The 16,896-nt window shown below is 52.7% G+C and overlaps 1 protein-coding gene across 3 annotated transcripts in view; it reads left to right on the forward strand.

The window, feature by feature from the left end:
- Positions 1-381: 381 nt before the first annotated feature.
- The window catches only part of DAAM1 (dishevelled associated activator of morphogenesis 1), a 144,689-nt gene continuing 128,174 nt past the window's right edge, over positions 382-16,896 (forward strand). For 2 of the 3 annotated variants that reach the window (XM_064152604.1, XM_064152661.1), the window contains exon 1: positions 397-475. The gene's annotated coding sequence lies outside the window, so the exon portion shown is untranslated. Of the gene's footprint in view, positions 476-16,896 lie in introns of all 3 variants that reach the window. The other variant, XM_064152716.1, reaches the window with a different exon arrangement.

Raw genomic sequence — 16,896 nt, forward strand, 5'->3', positions numbered from 1 at the left:
AGCAATCGGATCCATGTGAAGCTGTCCCCACTTACTGCGGGGGCGTTGGACTAGATGACCTTTAAACGTCCCTTCCGACCCGAACCATGACTTTGTGCCTCCCTGCGCTCTGGCTGGCAGCTGGGCCGGCCAGGACACGGCTGCGGCTCCCCGCGCCGCACAGCCAGCAGCGAGAGCCCCTCAGCGCGCCTCCTGCCTTGCTCAAGGCCGCTGCCCGGTGCCGCCCCGCTCGATGCAGCCACCGTGACCGCCGCCTCCCTGGCGCTCCTGCGCTGCACTACCGCTCCCGGCGGCGGGCGTGACGTCACCGCGCGGGGCTGGGCGGGCCCGGCGCGAGCGGGGCGGGGCGGCCGCGGCCCATTGTGGGCAGGGGCCGGGCGGGCTCCGCGCCGCGCAGCGCAGCGCAGCGCAGCGCCGGCAGGTACGGCGGGGCCGCGCCGCGTCGGAGGAGAGTGCGCCGCGCCCGCTGCTCCCGGTGAGTGCTGCGCCAAGCCTCCACTCGGCTTGGCTGGGATTTCTGTCGAGGGGCAGCGCGGTGTTGCCTTTCTGCCGTGCCCCGGGGGCGCTGGCCGTGCCGTGCTGTGCCGTGCCATGCCGGGGTGGTGGTGGTGGTGGAAGGGTGGGTTCACCGGCAGCGGGGCCAGGGCTGCTAGTCTGCTCGGGGGCTGCCGTTTCCCTGCCATCGGGGAAGGTGGGGAGGGCGAGAGCCGAGCCCACGCCCCAGCTCGCCCCGGGCCGCTGCGGAGGGTTGTCCCGTCAGGCGGGGCGCGGCAGGGAGCAGAAGTGCCCACCTCCCCCTGTCCCACTACCCCGGTGTGCGGCCCCTGGCGTGTCCCCCCCGCGCTCTGGCTGGGCGGGGTGGAAAGGAGGAACGCGAGGCCCCGCCGCCGCTCCCGGGTGGTGCCCCTCCCTGTGGACGCCGGGCTGGGGGCGCCCAGCCGCGGGCGTGGGATGCGGGATGCTACCGCGCTGCCTTCTCCATGGCAACGCCTCCCGTGGCTGGTCCGGCCCCGGCTCCTGCTGGCACGGCGGCTCCCACCCCTGCGGCAGCTCCCAAAAAACCGGGCTTCGGCCCCACAAGCGCAGGGAGAAGACACCCACAGAGCCTCCCGGATGGGGTTCGCCCGCTGAGAAAAGCCGGTTTTGGGAGGCCGTCTGCCTTCCCCCCATGCTTCCTCCCCAGTCACTGCAATTTCGGGCTGCCCGGTCGTCTGTATGTGCCGAGCCACCACTGCTGGTGTAAAATGCTGCTCTGCTCCAGCCTGATGGCTCTGATGTGGGAGTAGGGTTTTGGTGTCTCTCAGTGTCGGGCTATGGCTGTGTTGGTGGTGGAGGATGAACGGGTTTGTGGCTTGGGCACCAACTAGAGAGCTGCCAAAAAGAGAGTTCGAATATGTCGCTGGCTACAGCAGGCTGGAAATTTAGGGAGACTGAGATCATAGGGTCTGCGTGGAGGAAGGACGGTGCCCTTGCTGCGTGCGAGCCGCGGGGTTTGGCATGCACTGCCGCTGGTGTGCAGTGGCTGCGATGGGATCCTGCCTGATCTTGATTCGCTTGGCACGAAGTCGTCAGTGTTAACGGTGGGGTTTCGTCCTTGGGATCTGCACCGCTTGTGAGCACCCGCACTGCCTTGTGCGCCGGTGCTGGAGTGAAACAGGCTTCCTGCATCCTTAAAGTGCTCAAGGTTAATTCAAAGCAAAACCGGCTGATCGTTCTCTGCCTGCTGAAAGCTGCTTGAGCTGACAGGGCTATCTGCTGCCAAACTGCGGGACAACCTGCAGGAGCGGGGTGTGGATGGGAAGTCACAGAGTGATGCCAAGCCCTGTTTGCCAGGGTGAGGGGAGCCCATGGGCATGGTCTGCCCTGGTGGTTTTGGCCAGGCCCAAGCAACAGCAGGCACTCAGCATTGTACAACCAACCATCTTCTCCCAGCTGCAGTGAGAGGGATGGCAGAGCAACGCTTATTCATTTTTCCCCCTCTTCTCTAAAGGTCGATTCTGATACCGCATACGAGATCGAGTGGTGGTGTGTAGTAAGGCCACAGTGGTGAACCACGATGCAGCCTCGTTATTCTCCCTTGCCAAAGCCACTGGCGTTCGCTGCCTGCCAGTCCTTCTCTTGGTCTTACCAGGAGTTAATGGGCCCTGCAGCGTCTGAGCCTTTTTCTGCTGGGCGTGGGTGTTCATTCAGTGTGCATTGCCTCCCGAGCCCGGTGGATCAGGCAGTCATCCTGCTGCTCCTCGATTAATGAGTTACTCGTGTGCTCTGCCGGTGGCCCTGCGTCGGGACCTGCCCCTGCTCAGCCAGGAGCAGGAAGGGAAAGCCAAAGTCCAGGATCTGGGACTGCCTGACGTCCTGTGACACCGGGACAGCAGGAAGCACTGGCGCTTCCTGGCTCTGCCCAGGTCTCGGCTGCTGTGTGGATGGCTCCTAGTGGTACCCTGTCACTACCCTGGGATTTTTGGGTCCGGCCAGCCAGGTGTACACACAGCTCTGTGTCCTGGCCTCTGCCTCAGGGAGGCAAACAGGATGGGTGAGGTGTAAAAGTAGCGCTGAATCCTCTCCCCTGGGCTTGAAACGGAGTCAAACCGGTCTTGACCTGAGCTGGCTCCTTATCTGACCCTTTGTTTGCAGGAGGGAGCAGGAAGGGGCTGGCCGTGGTGTCTGGCTCGCCTAGTGCCAGCCGAGCCCTCCCGCCGGGGACGGGCCGGAGTTTGTGACAGCCGGTCTAACTGGGTCATGTTTATCTCCCTGTGCTTTGTTTTGCTTTCTGCCTCCTCTTTTCCTGAGCTGTCATTGCCACAGCTGAGGGACCCAGCAGAAGGGGAAGCAGGGAGCGGTCGGGCAGCCGGCTGGCCTCTGTGCAGATCCCGTTTACCGGCCAGCCCGGAGCGTGGCATCTCTTGCTCCACCCTCCCACCTGACAGCTTGTGCGCCTCGACCGGTGGTCACTGCCGGGAGGTCTTTGGGTGCCGCGTTTACAGCAGCCCCCCACATGCACGGCTAGCAAAGGTACTGCTGCATTTTTAACCCGAACTGGTCAAAAACTGGCTGGGAATGCTGACAGCAGCATCACCCGCACCCAGGGCGGGTGGTCTTCTGCCCATCCTCCTGCTGCGCGGATACTCACGGAGCCACTCCTACACAGCCACTTTTAGCTCTGAAGTATTAATAAGCGAAGCATGCCTATTTATGTGAGCTCTTTCAAGAGGCTGGCAAGGCTGCTTTGAAGGCTTGCTCGGCACTGCAACTATTCAGAGCCTTCCCCCCCCCTCCCCCCCCAGCAGTTGATAAGCCAGGCTATCCAGCTGTCAGCTTTGGAGATTGCCAAAGCCTGCTCAGCGACATTTCTGCAGGCTTTGCTCACAAATGAGGATTTTGCTGGACGCTTTGGTTTCTGACCTGATGCTGGCAATTAAATATTTCAACCTTGCTTCAGAACTGCCGTGGAGTGACTTGGCGAGGCCGTGTGAAGCAGGATGCACTTGTTCTGCTGGAACTGGGTATGACCTAACCATGCCTCTTCAGCCTGTAATTTTATTTTTATTTTTTAAAATAGACTTTATTTTGTAAATGAAAGGCTTTCAAAAGGAGAAGAAGAGTCTTGTGTTTTACCACTGTGCTGTTAAGGGCCTGGAGCACAAAGCCTGTGAGGAGAGGCTGAGGGAACTGGGGGTGTGCAGCCTGGAGAGGAGAAGGCTCCAGGATGATCTTATTGCTGTCTACAACTCCCTGAAGGGAGGCTGTAGCCAGGTGGGGTTGGGCTGTTCTGCCAGGCAAGCAGCAAGAGAACAAGGGGACACAGTCTCAAGTTGTGCTGGGGTAGGTTTAGGCTGGATGTTAGGAGGAAGTTGTTGTCAGAGAGAGTGATTGGCATTGGAATGGGCTGCCCAGGGAGGTGGTGGAGGCACCGTCCCTGGAGGTGTTCAAGAAAAGCCTGGCTGAGGCACTTAGTGCCATGGTCTAGTTGACTGGATAGGGCTGGATGCTAGGGTGGCCTGGATGATGTTGGAGGTCTCTTCCAACCTGGTTGATTCTATGATTGGATAGGGCTGGGTGCTAGGTTGGACTGGATGATGTTTGGGGTCTCTTCCAACCTGGTTGATTCTGTGATTCTAAGCTTGCATGGACCTGCTGTGACAGCTCTTTTTTTGCAGGTTGCGACAGCCAAATGCTGTAAAAGTAGTCATGTCCATATTGGTGTCATTCCCTGCTCCTCCCCCCCCCCATTTAAGATAGTCTTATGTCTACTTTCACTCCTGCACCACAAGAGACATTGGTACTGTGCTGAAAAAAGAGGTGAACTGGACAAAGAGCTTTAAACTGGGGAAGAAATACTGAATGTCTGATCCTCACTTCTGTGTTGATGAATCTAGATCCTAAGGCATATGTATTTACCTACTCCATCTGTTTGCCTTACTAGGCAATGAGAGAAAGCATGAGATTAGAAAGTACTTAAATATGCCAGCAGAAGCTTCTGCATATGAAATGAGTCCACTCACCCTTAATGACATAAATCCAACTTTAATGCAAAAAAAAGAGAGGGTGCTCAGCCCCTTGCATGATGCTGGCTGTGATTTGCTGCTTCCCTTTCGTTCTTTCGTAGCTGAGTTGGGAGAAGTTGTGCCTGTACCCTCTGCCTGTACCTTCTTACTCTTGTTGCCCTCTCAGATCATTGGTATCTCCTGTCCTTGTGGTGTGTTGTAATGTTTTGGAGTACACCAAAGAACCAGGAGTTCTGGTGTAGTGTAGAGAATCTCATCACAGTGAGTCATAAAGCTTTCACATCTCTGCAAGTCTGACCTGGTTTTATTTGGCAGATCAAGCCCTGGAATAGAATCATAGAATCAACCAGGTTGGAAGAGACTTCCAACATCATCCAGGCCAACCTAGCACCCAGCCCTGGCCAATCAACCAGACCATGGCACTAAGTGCCTCACCAGCATCTTCTTCAAGACTTCCAGGGATGGCAACTCCACCACCTCCCTGGGCAGCTCATTCCAATGCCAATCACTCTCTCTGCCAACAACTTCCTCCTGACATCCAGCCCAGACCTCTCCTGCCACAACTTGAGTTTGTGTCCCTTTGTTACAGAATCACAGAATTTCTTAGATTGGAAAAGACTTTCAAGATCATCAAGTGAGAAGAGAACTGAAGGAGGTGGAGATGTGAGATTTGAAGACAGTGGTTAGTTGACTGGAAGGTTTCATGATATGAGCTGACAGTGCTTTGTTTCATGATTGCTGTGGCCTGAGCACCAACCACCTGAATTACAGCAAATTAACGTGTGAAGCTGTCTGAACATCTGCCCTGTGTTTACCTTCTGGTGCAGTTGGGTGGGGTCATTCCCAAGGGCATTCTGTGCCACACTGTGTGGCACACAGCAACCTCTGTGAGTTTTTCACGAGTCTCTTGATCACCTCATCCTGGTCGTGTTTCTTCCTGCATTCACCTCCTCAGCCTTTTGGGAAAGTCTGTTGTGCATTTGGTTTATACCTGGGTGAGGAGGCCTTTTCCTGAATCAACCAAATGGATGGAGTGACCCAGCCCAGTGACAGTCATTGGCGAGCCAGTATGACAGCAGCTCAGAAAGTGACTCAATGTATTGCTCCTCATGGACTGAGTTGCTTTGGGAGTCTTCGTATTCAGAATGTTCCCATGCCTGCTGGAGGGGCAGTGTTGGTGAACAGTCTTCTTCTCTCCCACCACAGCACACATCAGCCTGTCTTCCTGGCAGTGCTGACTGGTGCTAATGTGTCAACCCCCCGGGGCAGGCTTGCTCTTCACACCTTGTCTCTTCCTAGAGGACATGCCAGTTGCTTCACTTAGAATCAGAGAATCAGTCAGGGTTGGAAGGGACCGCAGGGAGCAGCTAGTTCCAACTCCCCTGCCATGGCCAGGGGCACCCTACCCTAGATCAGGTTGGCCACAGCCTCATCCAGCCTGGCTTCAACCACCTCCCTGGGCAACCCATTCCAGCCTCTCACCACTCTCATGCTCAACAACTTCCTCCTCACCTCCACTCTGAATCTCCCCACCTCCAGCTTTGCTCCATTCCCCCTAATCCTGTCGCTCCCTGAGAGCCTGAAAAGTCCCTCCCACTCCTCTGTGGGTTTTTCTTTCACGTTGTTTTGGGGCTTTCTCACTGAACTCTTCTAGACTCAGCAGTGTGTCTGCGGCACAGAAGTTAGTGAGCAGGGGTACGTTGTTGGTTGGAGGCATCCTCATCTTGCTCAACCCCTAGCGCTGAGCTCCCTGGTGCTTGCAGGGCCTGGCAGATGATTGAAGGGTTATTCAGCTTGCCAGACAAGTGGCTTCATGTTTCGCCTTCTGCATTCCTCGGGGTGAGCACTGCATAGCGATGTGCTTTCAGCTACGTGCTGCTTACCTGAGTCATGCCTGCTCTGTGCACGAAGCTTTGCTGCCTGGAAGTCTGGCCTGTCCCTCTCCAGCCTGCTGGTGCGGGTGTTTTTACAAGAGGGTGAACGAAATAGCCTGCAGGGCATGGTGGAGGAGCCTCAGAAATGTCCAGCTGGGGCTTCAGAGGAAGAGGCACTGTTGCTGATTTTACCACCCCACCTGAATGGACAGTTTTCAGAAGCTAAATGCAGTGTCTCTGTTCCAAACGTCTGGATTTGTGCTGTTGCAAGGTTTGCACTGAGACTCTTCAGCCCTTATTGCAAGGGCTCTGGGTGGAAAGCAGCTCAAAGCAACTTGGCAGTACCAAAGCTCAAAGCAAATTGGCAGCAAGGAGTTTTGCACTGTGGCTCTTCATCACTTCTTGCACGGGCTCTGGGTGAAAAGCAGCTCAAAGCAACTTGGCAGTACCAAAGCTCAAAGCAAATTGGCAGCAAGGAGTTTTGCACTGTGGCTCTTCATCACTTCTTGCATGGGCTTTGGGTGGGAAGCAGCTCAAAGCAACTTGGCAGTACCAAAGCTCAAAGCAACTTGGCAGCAAGGAATTTTGCACTGTGGCTCTTCATTCCTTCTTGCATGGGCTTTGGGTGGGAAGCAGCTCCAAGCAACTTGGCAGTACCAAAGCTCAAAGCAAATTGGCAGCAAGGAGTTTTGCACTGTGGCTCTTCATCACTTCTTGCATGGGCTTTGGGTGGGAAGCAGCTCAAAGCAACTTGGCAGTACCAAAGCTCAAAGCAACTTGGCAGCAAGGAATTTTGCACTGTGGCTCTTCATTCCTTCTTGCATGGGCTTTGGGTGGGAAGCAGCTCCAAGCAACTTGGCAGTACCAAAGCTCAAAGCAACTTGGCAGCAAGGAATTTTGCACTGTGGCTCTTCATTCCTTCTTGCATGGGCTTTGGGTGGAAAACAGCTCCAAGCAACTTGGCAGTACCAAAGCTCAAAGCAACTTGGCAGCAAGGAATTTTGCACTGAGTCTTCTCATCCCTTCTTGCATGGGCTTTGGGTGGAAAACAGCTCCAAGCAACTTGGCAGTACCAAAGCTCAAAGCAACTTGGCAGCAAGGAATTTTGCACTGAGGCTCTTCATTCCTTCTTGCATGGGCTCTGGGTGGAAAGCAGCTCCAAGCAATTTGGCAGTACCAAAGCTCAAAGCAGTTTGGCAGCACCAGGGGTTGGTGAAATCAAGAGAGAAGGACCCAACTGATTCATCTGACCTGTGCCAATTGTTAGGGGAGCAGAGGAAAACACAGTGTGATCTCCAGGTGTTCACTTCTTCCTTGCTGCTCCTCTTTCACCTGGAGCTTTCACGTCTCTCCACAATGATGGGCTGGGCTGCTGGCAGATCTGCCCTGGGGCACGATGGCAGGAGGGAAGCGATTGAAAATTGTGCCATTCAGAGGCTGGCTTGGAGGGAGTCTGTGTGAAACACCAGCGGCTGGGCTCTGCACCAATATGCAAAACTCAGCTACAGAGCTTGGCAGCTTCTGGGGAAGGCTCTGCAGGGCGTTGGTTCCCTCCGTGCTTTGCAGAAGTAAGCATCAGCTTGCCTTTCCCTTGGAGGTCCTTCTAGCGAGTGGGGTGTCCTCAGAGATTTAAGAGTTGAGCGTTTGGGGGTAGACTATCAAAAAGCAGGAACGTGCATGCGCTGTTTTGGGCCAGGAGCAAACCCCAGTGTACCCCGGGGCTGCACCCAGGAGCCTTCTTTGCACTGCTTGAGCTGGGAGGAGAGGATTGTGCTGGTTCTAAACTCCAAAGAAAACTAGATTGTGCGAATGGGGGAGCCAGAAGAGCACTGTTCTGGGGTGGGACTTGCAGTTGCTTAGCTCTAGGGTGTAAGAGAGTGTAGCAGGTCAGGGTGGTGGAAAGACCTAAATGTTTTATGCTTCTCAGGTGATGTCCTAGCAGTTTGGTGACTGTTAATGGACAAGTTGCAGGTCTTGTTCCCAGCTCTAGCAGTAGATGGAGGAACAGTCTGGACATCATTTCTGCTGCCCCAAAAAGCCAGATGAATTGCTTGCTATGGCACAGTCATGGGGGCAGCACAGCTGGATTGTTTGCTGGCTCAGATGTGTTGCATTTAGCTTAGGCTGTGGTAGGTCTAACCTGCTGCTGCTCCTGGGTGTTTCTTTTGTACAGCAAAAGATGTACTCTGAGGAGCTGCCACTGAGGTGGCTCTCAGGAGTTGCATGTCCATCTGACTTCCACCTAGACATGAGATTTTGGTGGTGGGGTTTGTTTATTTGCTTCCCCTGTGTGCATTTTCCTTACTTGATCTCTCTATCTTCTAAATGAATGGTGCTTAGTGGAGCTGTGAACTCTTGTGTCCATCCTGGAGAGCCTGCAGCAGCTAAGGTCTGGTGCAGCTGTTTCCTTCGAGGTTGTTTGTGTGGATGTGTCTGCAAATCTGTTTGTGTAAAGCTTTCTGTCCGTGGCTACCAGGCTCCCTTTGTGTGCCCATTCCTTCATGCTGCTACTATTGGAACCTGCCGCACCTTCTTGCCTGAGTCAGAGCTGAGAACCAGGGCAATGTGGCTGGGAAGGTAGATGCTCTTGCCATGCTCAGCTTTCAGAGAAATTAAGTGCAAAGGATGTTTGTTTCTTTGCTGAGGTTTTGTTCCCTCTGCCCCCAAGGCAGTAGGAGTGTCTTGGCTGCAGCTGTGTGCCCAGTGTGGGGAAGAGAGGCTGCTCTCTGCCTTAATATCAGGTTAAGCCTTTCAGATGCATGGTGATTTCCAGCTGCCCTGTTTTCCTTGGCACTGTTCTCCGTGCATATCCGATGGATAACTTTTGGCTGCCATGCTTTTGTTGAGGGACACTCTCCCACCTTGCTTGTGGACATCCTGCTGTTGGACCTCCTTCAGCTGCAAGGGAGAAGAGCAACCTTGTGGTGATGTCACCTTGGAGGAAGAAGTCTGGTGGTGAAGCATGAGATTTCTCCCATCCTCGTCCCTATCCCTCATCCTCCATGTGCAGGAGCTGGCAGGGTTCAGGCAGTTGGGAGCCTGGGTCAGTGTCAGGCAGGAGAAATGCTGAACTTGCAGATCTGTTCCTGGGCACTCCAGTAAGTCACGCAAGGACTGTTTGAACTGTGCTAATCCTCAGTGCCTCCAGAGCAACCTTGGTTACAAGACCTGGCAGAATATCCTGACAGATACTTTACGTAAGCCATTTGCTTACCAAAGCTTTCTGGGCACAGGAGGTTGGTTTTGAGACCTTAGCACACCTGCTGCCTCTTTGCAGTGGTATTTCAGAGGCATCCTGCAAAGTGGTTTTTCTCGTGGACAGCTTTAGGCCCCATGGCTGGAGGTGTTTAAGGCCAGGCTGGATGAGGCTGTGTGCAGCCTGCTCTAGGGTAGGGTGTCCCTGCCCATGGCAGGGGGGTTGGAACTGGCTGATCCTTGTGGTCCCTTCCAACCCTGACTGATTCTGTGATTCTACCTTGGACCCATTTATAAGCTCCAGCTCCTTTTATTCTCCAAGGACAGTGCTGTCTGGCAGATTGCATGCAAAATAGCCACAAGAAACCTCTACCCATCACATGGAGCAAAGAGATGTGAAGGAAAATTGTTGGAGCGTGCTAAATGTTGTAATCCCTACAGTCAGTTTGCTTTTGGCTATGGAGCTGGAAATCAGTCTCTCTGCTCATCCTTTCCTCATGTTTACTCCTGGTGTAAATACTGCCCTTCCACTCGGAGATCCACAGCATTTGTAATTTCTTAAGTGATGCAGTGGTGGTTGTAGTTGTGTTCAAAGTGCAGTGATGCATGCTGAGCTGTGATTTGGGCTGTGTAGTCACAAAGTTGTGCCATTCTCTTAGCATGCCAGGACTTCTTAGATCCATAAAATCCAATATCTCCCTGGCCTTTGAAGCCATCTTGTAGCCTGACAGTTTTCATCATGAGGAAAAGAGAATAAAGAGGGTCTTGAACCTCAGAATCCTCAGTGGATAGGTTTCCAAAGGCTCTCTCATTGCATCAGAGGATGCTCTACTGCCTTTGCACCAGGGATGAAGCTGAACTAAGTGAGGTATGTGTGAGACAGTGGTGATAATGCATCTCACAGCTGTAGCTCAGTTGCTTCATGTCCATATTTTCTTCTCTTTGCCTCATGTTTCAGACTACATCCTTATTTTTGGTGGAAGTCAGGGCAAGAGTGTATCTTTGTGCTCTGGCATCCCTGGTATGTCATGGGGTGTTGGAGCAATTAAGGAGGGACCCATCACTGAGAATGCCATGGGCTGAACTCCAGCTACTGCAGTGTGTCCTGAGATGTGTGTTCTTGCTGTGGGAAATCATCTCTTTGGGCAGCATGGGGAAGGAGGAGAAAGGCCTATGATAAATGGGTGCTTGTTTTTCCAGGGAGGAAAAAAGCCAAACAAAACACATTCAACAATTGCCTTGTCAGTGAACATCACAGGGATGTCCATATCCAGCCTTTGGGCTGTAGTCAGGGCTGCTAATTACAGCTTCTCTCTCTGCTGAAAGTCAAAGTTTGAATCTGTTCACTCTGGGGTTCCCATGGCAGCTTTCTGGGACAGCACCAGCCCCATATCTCTAGGCCTGGCAGCCCTCGTCCAAGACTAGAGTCTGGGCTGCCCTTTGCTTGAACCAAACCTTGGATTTGCAAGTACCTGTTGTGGTTGAGGCTCTCTGCCCTATATCAAACCCACCTGCTGCAAAAGGTTCTTGCAAAGGTGCTCTAGAGCTTGAGGGATGTTGCCATAATGTCCAAACCACACAACTGTTGTCCTTTCCTGTGCTGGCCCTGCTTTTGGCTCTGTATTGCCAGGGGATCTGCAGCTCTGCTCTCCCTTGGGTTCAGCACTTCCTACTGAGCAGAATGGGTTTGGAACTGGAAAGATAAACAGACCTTCTACACTGGAGCTGGGAGTGCTGAGCTGTTGCACAAGGGGAGAAGGTTGTAACCAAACAACCAATAGGACAAGGGAGGTTATTCTTCCCTTGTACTCAGCACTGGTCAGGCCACACCTTGAGTACTGTGTCCAGTTCTGGGCTCCTCAATTCAAGAGAGATGTTGAGGTGCTGGAACGAGTCCAGAGAAGGGCAATGAAGCTGGTGAGGGGCCTGGAGCAGAGCCCTGTGAGGAGAGGCTGAGGGAGCTGGGGGTGTGCAGCCTGCAGAAGAGGAGGCTCAGGGCAGAGCTCATTGCTGTCTACAACTCCCTGAAGGGAGGCTGTAGCCAGGTGGGGTTGGGCTCTGCTGCCAGGCAAGCAGCAAGAGGACAAGGGGACACAGTCTCAAGTTGTGCTGGGGGAGGTCTAGGCTGGATGTTATTAGGAAGTTGTTGTCAGAGAGAGTGATTGGCATTGGAATGGGCTGCCCAGGGAAGTGGTGGAGTTGCTGTCCCTGGAGGTGTTCAGGCAAAGCCTGGCTGGGACACTTAGTGGGGTGCTCTGGTTCATTGACTAGGGCTGGGTGCTAGGTTTGACTGGATGGTGTTGGAGGTCTCTTCCAACCTGCTTGATTCTATGATCTCCTCTCTACCTGTGCTGCCTCTGTAGCTGGCTCTACAGTGCTGTAACTCTGCTGCTGTCTCATTTGTACTATATTGTTCTTACAGGACAGATTTGTATTGTTGTTCCTAAATTCTTGTCTATCTCTAAGAGGGGAAATTGCCACAACCTTTTCCTTCTTGCATGAAGTTTTTTTCTGCTCAGAGTTCCGTGTTACAAAAGCTTGTGGGATGCTGCTTTTGGTTATGTAGTGTTGGTGAGTTCATGCCACACAGCTGGGCAGAAGAGCAGGGTGGTCTCCTACCTGAGCTGGTGGGATGTTTTCCCAGCACCAACCCCAGGTCATGCAACACCAAATGCAGATGGACATTAACAGCTTGCCAGTGCTGGTCTAACCCTAAGCCTATTAAAAGCCCACAGGACTGCGCCTTCCCCTTCCTTCTACTTCCTCCTCCTCCCTTGCTTTTCAACACCAGCTTTTGGAACAAATCATCTAGGCTGTGATGGCACAGGAAACTTGCAATCCTTAATTTATTTATTTTTGAACAGCTAAGTTAGGAAGTGAATTCAGCTCTCCAGGGTTTCAGCCTTGTGCTTCTTAATCACGAGGTTCTCCATCCGTTCTACCCTGTCACTTGTGACATGACGTCTCCGCAGCTGCATAGGCTTTTTCCCTGCTCCTGCCTGCCTGCAGGAACAATAGCTGCCTGAAATGCTTTTTGGGAACCCAAAATTGATGGGGATTGCCTGTGAAAAATGCAGATTTGATTTGCAGTATGGCTTTTTGTTGTTATTTTGTTTACCACTTGGTGATCCTTTTCCTTCAAAGAAAAGCAGAGGTTTGGGCTCCTCAATTCAAGAGAGATGTTGAAGTGCTGGAAGGTGTCCAGAGAAGAACAATGAAGCTGGTGAGGGGCCTGGAGCACAGTCCTGTGAGGAGAGGCTGAGGGAGCTGGGGGTGTGCAGCCTGCAGAAGAAGAGGCTCAGGGCAGACCTCGTTGCTGTCTGCAACTACCTGAAGGGAGGCTGTGGCCAGCTGGGGTTGGTCTCTTCTGCCAGGCAAGCAGCAACAGAACAAGGGGACAGAGTCTCAAGTTGTGTTGGGGGAGGTCTCGGCTGGATGTTAGGAGGAAGTTGTTGTCAGAGAGAGTGATTGGCATTGGAATGGGCTGCCCAGGGAGGTGGTGGAGTCTCTGTGCCTGGAGGTGTTGAAGCCAAGCCTGGCTGAGGCATTTAGTGCCATGGTCTGGTTGATTGGCCAGGGCTGGGTGCTAGGTTGGCCTGGATGATGTTGGAGATCTCTTCCAACCTGCTTGATTCTATGACTTTGTTCCTGCAGCATTCATTATTTCTGATGTGTTGCTCACTGGAAGCAACATGGTCAAAATGCTGCATTCCTTTGTGCATCTTTGCCTGATTTTTCCCTCCTCTGTTGGTGGGAGCTCAGGGAGCATCATGGCAGATTAGCGACTGCGTTTGCCAAGTAACCCATCCGTGCACAGGTCTGGCTAGAAACCAATTAAGCTTGTCTTGATCTCTAAATGGGATTTCTGTCCTATGCCTTACTCAGCTGCCTTTTGCCTCCATTCATAGCAGGGTGGGATGGAAATAGCTGAACGTGGAAAGATTGCCTGTTGGATAAACAGAGAGGCGTTGGTTGCGGGGAGGTTCCCCGCGATGCCTGCGAACTGCTGCCTCTTTTGTGTGGTGGTTTTGTAGCTCTGGTGCTCCAAATCTGGGATCAGGTATGTTTGGCTGCTGGCATCCAAGCCTTCGTGGTAGCGTGCCTGACACTGAGTCAGAGGCAGAGCTGCTGGGTTGTGATGGTTTGGGTATTACCTGCCCCTCACCGGCCCCCCTAAGAAATCACCCAGTCTAGACTCAACTGATCTGGAAATTAAGGAATGCAGCTTTATATTTACAGCTTAATACCATATCCAAGCAGGTAGTTGCAATATCTACAGCTACAGACAGACATAGACAAGTTGAAAAGTAGTACAGAAACACAACAGCCCTCCCAGAAACCAGAGTCCCCAGGAGGAGCTCCCTTCCACCCCTCTACCTTGTCTGAGGCTTTGCCTTATGTTCAAGGTGAGTTTGGAGAATGGGCCAGGGAGGTTAGGAAGCAGAAGGATTAGTTACACAGACAGCAGGTTAGGGAGAGATGGGAGGCAGCCAAAGGCAGAGAGCAACTCTGTTATCTATGTTTGTGTTCTTGTTTTTATCCATCTCAGCAAGCCTATGAGTGCAGCAGACATCACCACTGCTACCTTTTCACAGCCTAGCATCTAATTCCTCTCACCAAAATATCCCAGCTAGGCTCAAACTAGCACATGGGTAAATAAGGAATGCCCAGTGTGTTCATTAATGAGTAAGTCCCAATCCCTGTTGCATCCCTGGGCCAATACCAGGGTACATTCAGAAGCACCTAGTAACCCTCACCTGTGGGTTGCCCATTGTGCCTTGGCCTGGGTGTATCCCCTGGTTTTGGGTTGTTTTGAGCTTGGGAAAACTTCACTGCTTTCTAGGGGAACATGTTCCTGTGTGACCTGATATAGGTGGTCCTGCTATGTCAGAGGGTTTGGACTAGATGATATGTTGAGATCCCTTTCAGCCTCTGATATTCTGTGAGTCTATGTTGCATTGCCAGGCTGGAGGACCCTGCTTGGGTGGTGTTGGCTGCTGCTGTGCTGAAAACCAGTCTGGAGTGTTTTTTTGAAGAGAACTGGCTAAAGAAAGATGCCTTTAATAAACTGTGCCTTCAGGGAACCCTTACATCTCTGTCCCAGACTGTTTTCTGTGTCAAGATAAGATTGCAGAGCAGCTGAATTTGTGCTCTGCTTTGGAAGGTGGCTTGGGGGAAGGGCACGGGGATTTCTTTCAGGGTGCAAACATTCATTAAGATGCCTTTGCTTGTAAAGTAGCTGTACACAAGCAGTGCACAGCGGAGTAGCTTCTTCCCTGAATGGCTGGCTTCTCCATCGTGATTCAACAGTGGGGAGAGTGATCTCAAGGGAAAGAGGGAAAGAAAACACTGGGTGAACTGTGTGACCTATGTTGGAAAGGATCCCGGTTTCCCCATCCCAGCCCTCCTGACTGCCACTGTGGCTCCGAGCTGGGAGCGTGGGTTCTGCTGGCAGTGTGTTATGAGACATTGATAGCGAGACTGCAGCGTTGTGCTTGTGCAGAGGCAGAGTTGCTGCAGATGCTCTGTAGTGTGCATCTTGCTGCACTGCTTGGTCCTCTCCCACAAGTGTATGAACCAGCCTCCCATTGTTCTACTCTTTAAACACAGAATGGTTTGCGTTGGAAGGGACCTTAAAGATCATAGAGAATCACAGAATCATACAGTCAAGCAGGTTGGAAGAGACCTCCAACATCATCCAGTCCAACCTATCCCCCAGCCCTATCCAATCAACTAGACCATGGCACTAAGTGTCTCATCCAGGCTTTTCTTGAACATATCCAGGGACAGCAACTCCACCACCTCCCTGGGCAGCCCATTCCAATGCCAATCACTCTCTCTGACAACAACTTCCTCCTCACATCCAGCCTAGACCTCCCCCTGGCACAACTTGAGACTGTGTCCCCTTGTTCTGCTGCTGCTTGCCTGGCAGAAGAGACCAACCCCACCTGGCTACAACCTCCCTTCAGGTAGTTGTAGACAGCAATGAGCTCTGCCCTGAGCCTCCTCTTCTCTAGGCTAAACAACCCCATCATCTAGTCCAACCACCCTGCCATGGGCAATGGCACATTTCACTACACCACGTTGCTCAAAGCCCCATTCAACCTGATTTAGAACATTTAGAATCAACCAGGTTGGAAGAGACCTCAAAGCTCATCCAGTCCAACCTGTCACCCAGCCCTGTCCAATCAACCAGACCATGGCACTAAGTGCCTCATTCCAGTCTTTTCTTGAACACCTCCAGGGATGGTGACTTGAGCACTTCCCAGGAATAAGGCATCCACAATCTCTCTGGGTAATCTATTCCAGTGCCTCACCACCATCACAGAGAAGAAGTTCTTCACATCTGAAGTCCAAAAGCTCTTAAGTTATTTGTGGAATTGCTGCTTTTTTTTTCCATCCCCAGTGTAAAAATCCTAATAAGACATTCTAGTCCAAAGGAATTCTGTGTTGTGCTGAAGGCCATCTTGGCACTCATTTGCTCCTTCTGGAGAGAAATTTGGATCATCTTGGGAGTTCTGGATCCACAAAGACCTGGATCCAGATGAGGCAAGTGCCTTCTGGGTTGCTGTGACAAATGCAAAAGCCTCTGGAAAATCCCAGACTGGAATGACAGGTAGATGGTTTTGATGCTTGGATAGAGGGCTATGGGGAGAGGAGATGGCAGAGCTGGCAGCTTGTGTCTTGGACAGATTCACTCTGATGTGGATCAAGAACTGGCTGGAGGTCTGGGCCCACAGAGAGGTGGTGAATGGTGCCACATCCAGTTGGCAGCTGGCACTAGTGGTGTGCCCCAGGGATCAATGCTGGGCCCTGTCCTGTTCAGTATCTTTATTGATGATCTGGACGAGGGGATTGAGTCCAGCATCAGTAAGTTTGCAGATGACACCAAGCTAGGAGCAGCTGTGGAGCTGTTGGAGGATAAGAGAGCCCTGCAGAGGGACCTGGCCAGGCTGGATGGGTGGGCAGAGGCCAATGGGATGAGATTGAACAAGGCCAAGTGCAGGGTTCTACACTTTGGCCACAACAACCCCAAGCAGCAGTAGAGGCTAGAGACAGAGTGGCTGAGAGCAGAGAAACCTGGGGGTGGTAGAGAGGAGCTGAAGATGATGCAGCAGTGTGCCCAGGTGGCCAAGAGAGCCAATGGCATCCTGGCCTGCATCAGGAGCAGTGTGGCCAGCAGGACAAGGGAGGTTATTCTGCCCCTGAACTCAATACTGCTCAGGCCACACCTTGAGTGCTGTGTCCAGTTCTGGGCTCCTCAATTCAAGAGAGATGTTGAGGTGCTGGAAGGTGTCCAGAGAAGGGCAACAAAGCTGGTG

Source organism: Pogoniulus pusillus, chromosome 1 (assembly GCF_015220805.1).
Source record: "Pogoniulus pusillus isolate bPogPus1 chromosome 1, bPogPus1.pri, whole genome shotgun sequence".
Lineage (NCBI taxonomy): Eukaryota > Metazoa > Chordata > Aves > Piciformes > Lybiidae > Pogoniulus > Pogoniulus pusillus.